We start from the raw sequence: 6,251 nt of genomic DNA on the forward strand, positions 1-6,251 counted from the left end.
CAGGAGTTTGAGGTTGCTGTCAGCTAGGCTGATGCCACGGCACTCATTCTAGCCTGGGCAACAGAGTGAGACTCTGTCTCAAAAAAAAAAAAAAAAAAGATCTAGACTATTTCCAAAAACAACATTAGAAAACTTAGGGTCTTCTTGTTCTAACAGAGAAGATGTGATAGAGTGGAAAGTAGTCAGGAAATGCATTTTAACTCAGGCTGTGCCACGCCAATCTTCTCTAAAGTGAAAATACTGGACTAGAGCAGTCAGAGCTCAACAAAGCTTGAAGGGGGCCTCTGCATATTCATAAGGGAAAAACATCCTTCCCACCTCCTCACCTGTGCTTTCCACAAGCTATGTGTAAAGAGAGCTGGAACCAGTGATGGTGTGTTGTATGAAGGGGGTGGAGTCAGAAAAATGATAATTAGCTTCTAAGGAATCTCCAGTGTCTTAATAGCTTGTGTACTTGATAATTATTTTAATATACTGATATCTGATTGGAAGCAATACAGGTACTTTAAATGTTTCAACTTACTGCCAGATGATACAGAATAACACTACCAGTCTATTTATTGTGGTCTTGTGGTTGCCATATTGTAGCTTTGCAAGATCTCCTGTGTTACTGTCATTGCAAACCCTACTGTCTTCCCAGATTCCACAACCACCCTCCTATTGCAGTCTCATCTGCACTTCTAGTGGTAGGTTCTCAGTGGTTTTACACATAAAAATTACTAGGAGCAAATGTTAAAAAGGCCAAGCAAATGTTGGGGCCTTCTGAGAATGTGAGGCAGGAAATCACAGTGCATAAAGATGTAATTTGTGACAGTAACAACATAAAGGGGAGGGAGAGCTGTATAGGAACAGTTTTATATACTATTTAAGCTAGTTGATACTAATTCAAGCTAGTTTGTTACAAATTTAAGATGACAATTGTAATCCCCAGAGTAACCATGATGTTACAAGAAGAAAATTAAAAATGCTCCAAGAATAGACTATATTATAAAACAAAACTATACAACTATTCATGTCCCTTTAACTTAAAAAAAAAATCCTGAAATAATTACTTAAGGAAATTGGTGGCCAACGCTGTTTGGGCTTGAAGCAAAGAGGGCTGTGAAAGTTTTTCCACCTCAGTTTGAATGCATAGCTTTAATGCATAGCTCTGCTTTGTTTTCTTAGGATGCTATCTACCATGTGATTGCATATCAGATTATTCAACAATCATAGTAGTTTTAGCATAGCCTTCTCATATTTTGTAAAAGTAAATGTTTTTCTCTTATCTTTGTGTTAAACAGCTATACATGTACCTATTTTTTTTTTTTTTTTTTTTTTTTTGAGACAGAGTCTCATTCTGTTGCCCGGGCTAGAGTGAGTGCCATGGCGTCAGCCTTGCTCACAGCAACCTCAAACTCCTAGGCTCAAGTGATCCTCCTGCCTCAGCCTCCCGAGTAGCTGGGACTACAGGCATGCGCCACCATGCCCGGCTAATTTTTCTATATATATTTTTAGCTGTCCATATAATTTCTTTCTATTTTTAGTAGAGACGGGGTCTCACTCTTGCTCAGGCTGGTCTTGAACTCCTGAGCTCAAATGATCTGCCCGCCTCGGCCTCCCAGAGTGCTAGGATTACAGGCGTGAGCCACCGCGCCCGGCCTACATGTACCTTTAAAGCTGCATTCCCTGACCCCTGGGCAGTGGCCTGGTACTGGTCCATGGCCTGTTAGGAAGTGGGCCTCGCATTACCGCCTGAGCTTCGCCTCCTTCCTTTCCCCCACCACGTCTGTGGAAAAATTGTCTTCCATGAAACTTAGGAACCCGGCCACACAGCAGGAGGGGAGTGGTGGGTGAGTGAGGGAAGCTTCATCTGTATTTACAGGGCTCCCCGTCACTCACAGCACTGCCTGAGTTCTGCCCCCACCCCAACCCCATCCGTGGAAAAATTGTCTTCCATGAAACTGGTCCCTGGTGCCAAAAAAGTTGGGGACTGCTGCTTTAAAGGACCACTTGTAGCCTTACTCTGCCTCCTTTTTTAAATGAAGCATAAGTTATTTAATGTTTACATAAAGTTTAATAAACATATGGACCTGGAGTTATGTTGCTGATTGTTTTTATTCCTGATCTGCTTGGCTTGCTGAATTAATTTCTATTGCCATGTATTAATTTCTAAATGACCACAAACAGTGGCATAGAACAAAGCACATTCTTTTTTTTTTTTTTTGAGACAGAGTCTCATTCTGTTGCCTGGGCTAGAGTGCCCTGGCATCAGCCTAGCTCACAGCAACCTCAAACTCCTAGGCTCAGGCAATCCTTCTGCCTCAGCCTCCCAAGTAGCTGGGACTACAGGCATGTGCCACCATGCCTGGCTGATTTTTTTTTCTATATATTTTTAGTTGTCTGACTAATTTCTTTCTATTTTTAGTAGAGACAGGGTCTTGCTCTTGCTCAGACTGGTTTTGAACTCCTGACCTTGAGAGATCCTCCCACCTCGGCCTCCCAGAGTGCTAGGATTACAGGTATGAGCCACCTTGCCTGGCCAAAGCACATTCTTTATCTCATAATTTTTGTGAGTCAGGAGTCTAGGCATAGTTTAGCAGTGTCCTCTACTCAGGGTCTCACAAGGCTGTAATCAAATTGTTGGCCAGGTTGCATTCTCATCCTGTAACAATGAAAGGGAGGCTTAGCATGACTAGCTCCATTTTGCTTCTTACCCTCTGCAGTAATATCCTTTAGGTTAAAAGCTTCTGCTCAGCTCTGCATGTAGGCCAACTACTTATAGAAAGACTTGAAATCAGCCGGGCATAGTGGTGTGCACCTGTACTTGGGAGGCTGAGGCAGGAGGATGGCTTGAACCCAGGACTGTGGGTTGCAGTGAGCTATCATGACGCCACTGCACTCTATTCCAGGCAATAGAGCAAGACCCTGTCCTCAAAAAAAAAAAAAAAAAAAGATTTTTTTTTCTTTAGTTTGTAGTTCAACTCTAAAAGAAAGATAATAACCATCCCTTTCCCAAAACTAACTCCCAGGGAGATAAGGAAAGTATGTACACAAGTAACAGTGCTATGTTAAAGATTTGTAGGAATGTCTTGACCTGACCTTCATCCTCCAAAGTTAACTGACCAAGAACAAAGAAGTTTCACAACCTGCTCAAACGCTTGCTGCTGATGCTCAGATGTCTGCAGTCCTCAGTTATCTCTTGCAACCCCCTGAAGTCCCCGTTCCCTTAGCATAAAAATGAGCCTAAAGTTCATACTAACTTACAATGGTTCTTTAGGACACTAGTCTGCCATCTTCTCGGTTTGCTGGCTTTCCAAATAAAAGTCGCTTTCTCTGCACCAACACCTTCTCAACTTACTGGCTGTCTTTCAGCAAGTGGTATAAGCTTGGACTTGGTTACAATCTGGAGACTTGACTGGGGAAGAATCTGCTTCCAATCACCTTAAGTTGTTGGCAGAATTCACCTCCTTATGGTCCATAAGACTGAGCTTGTTGTTTTCTTGCTGGTTGTCAGCCAGGAGCTGCTCTTAGCTCCTAGAGGCCACCTGCCTCTAGATGTGGCTATGTGATATTAAATCTTTCCCTTGTTAAATCACTTATGTTTCAAAAGGTCCATCTGTGTTTTGTGTGGTATGTGTTTCCACGTATATTATACTTGGTCTGTTTGTGCTTTCTTCTTTTCTCAGTGTCTCATCCTCTGAACCCCTAGAAACTTTGCCCTCATTACCCCCTAGTCCTTCCTTCCTGGAGCCATTGCCCCAGGCTCTCTGAAGCATTATCAGTGATTTGGAACAGAAGGAGACAGGTAGGGAATGGAAGGAGAAAAGGGTGGTCCTATCCTGTGTCATATGAAATATTAAGATGCACCCATATCTAATTTTGAATATTTGTCTTATAAAAGTTTTTGAATGGATTATTCTCGTTTTTGACATTTGACTATGATTGACTTATTTGTGGTTTGGTATGACTTCTTAGCAATCATGCATACATGGGAATTCTTAAGAAATGTAAAACTCTACTAATTATTTTCAAATGTAATGAAACTTGTATATGTTTTAAATTTAAAAATCAATGAAGTTTATATATGAATTTAATGAAACATCTCTTATTTTCTTATTGAGAACCAATACCTGCTCTGCCTTGTCCGGATTTCAGATATTTTCCTGTGCTCTGCAAAAGCTTGAGGGCTCTGAGCACTTCTGCCTACAGTGCCAAATGGGTAAATTGGTTTTGTTTGAGCCCTTCTAGGAATCAGCAAGGGGAAAAAAGGTTGACAACAGTTTACTAACTTCTCATACTCAGATAATTAAGCAATTTCAATAAAGCATAATAGATTTTTACTATCTCTTAATTGATGTTAGTTTATAGGACTTAGAGAAGCACAGGAAAATTTTCCTTCAGACTAAAGCAAACTCTAGGTGAATTACTTGTTATTTAGATCATTGTCTTTGTTTGTTAGGGCTACCATAGCAAAATGCCACAGACTGGGTGACTTAAACAATGGAAATTTATTTTTCTCACAGTTCTGGAGGCTAGATGTCCAAGACCAAGATGTCAGCAAGTTTGGTTTCTTCTGAGGCTTCTCTCCTTGCTTGCAGAAGGCCACCAATGTTTATAATAGCAAAATAAATAAATAATAAGAAAAGCAAGCCAAATATCAGCAGGAAAACAACTCTTCTTCTCAATAGGCAGGTTTCAGCTCAAATGTCACTTCCTTAGGACTTCTCTGAGTTCTGTTTATTTTCTTATTATTTTTTGAGACTGAGTCTCCCTCTGTCACCCTGGGTAGAGTGCAGTAGCATCATCATAGCTCACTGCAGCCTCTAACTCCTGGGCTCAAGGGATCCTCCTGCCTCAGCCTCCTGAGTAGCTGGGAGTACAGGCATGCACCACCACACTTGGCTAATTTTTTCTATTTTTAGTTACCCACTAATTTCTATTTTTTTCTTTTTTTAGTAGAGACAGAGTCTCATTCTTGCTCAGGCTGATCTCAAACTCCTGAGCTCAAGCAATCCTCCTGCCTCAGCCTCCCAGAGTGCTAGGATTACAGGTGTGAGCCACCGTGCCTGGCCAAGCTGATTGATTTTTACACAGGCTCTTATATTCAGTTATCTTGCTGAAGTCTTGTGTTCCTAATACTTTGTCTTGGCCTTTGTTGGGATAGACATTCATCTCCTCTATGCATAATGATATTTCCTTTTTCCTCTCCAATACTTTTTTTTTTTTTTTTTTGAGACAGAGTCTCACTGTGTTGCCCGGGCTAGCGTGAGTGCCGTGTCGTCAGCCTCGCTCACAGCAACCTCAAACTCCTGGGCTTAAGTGATCCTCCTGCCTCAGCCTCCTGAGTAGCTGGGACTACAGGCATGCGCCACAATGCCCGGCTATATTTTCTATATATATTTTTTAGTTGGCCAGATAATTTCTTTCTATTTTTTTTTAGTAGAGACGGGATCTTGCTCTTGCTGAGGCTAGTCTCGAACTCCTGACCTCGAGTGATCCACCTGCCTCGGCCTCCCAGAGTGCTAGGATTACAGGCGTGAGCCACCGCACCTGGCCTTCCTCTCCAATTCTTATACCTTTTATTTCTTTCTCTTATCTTACTGCACTGGCTAGGATCTTCAGTAAAATGTTGAATAGAAGTGTTGATTATAGGCGTGATTGTCTTGTTCCTGATTTAAAGGATATGCTCCTAACATTTTTCTGTTTAGAGACAGAGTCTTGCTCTGTTCCCCAGGCTGAGCTCAAGTGATCCTTCCACCTCAGCCTCTTCTGTAGCTGGGACTACAGGAGGGCACCCCCATGCCCTGCTAATTTTTTTTTTAAATTTTTGTAGACACAGAGTCTTGCTTGCCCAGGTGGGTCTCTAACTCCTAGCCTCAAGCAATCCTCCTTCCTTGGCCTCCCAAAGTGCTGGGATTACAGGTGTGAGCCACTGCACCATATGCTTCTAATTTTTAAGAAATAATGTTTACTATAGGTATTTGGTGGATATATTTTATCAGGTTAATTTATGCTTTGCTGGCTGGGTGCAGTGGCTCACACCTGTAATCCTAGCACTCTGGGAGGTGGAGGTGGGAGGATTACTTGAGGTCAGGAGATCGAGATGAACCTCAGCAAGAGTGAGACCCTGTCTCTATTAAAAAAAATAGAAATTAGGTGGGTAACCAAACATAGAAAAAAATTAGCCGGGCATGGCGGCGCATGCCTGAAGTCCCAACTACTCGAGAGGCTGAGGCAGGAGGATCCCTTGAGCCCAGAAGTTTGAGGTT

This window comes from Lemur catta, chromosome 1 (assembly GCF_020740605.2).
Source record: "Lemur catta isolate mLemCat1 chromosome 1, mLemCat1.pri, whole genome shotgun sequence".
NCBI lineage: Eukaryota > Metazoa > Chordata > Mammalia > Primates > Lemuridae > Lemur > Lemur catta.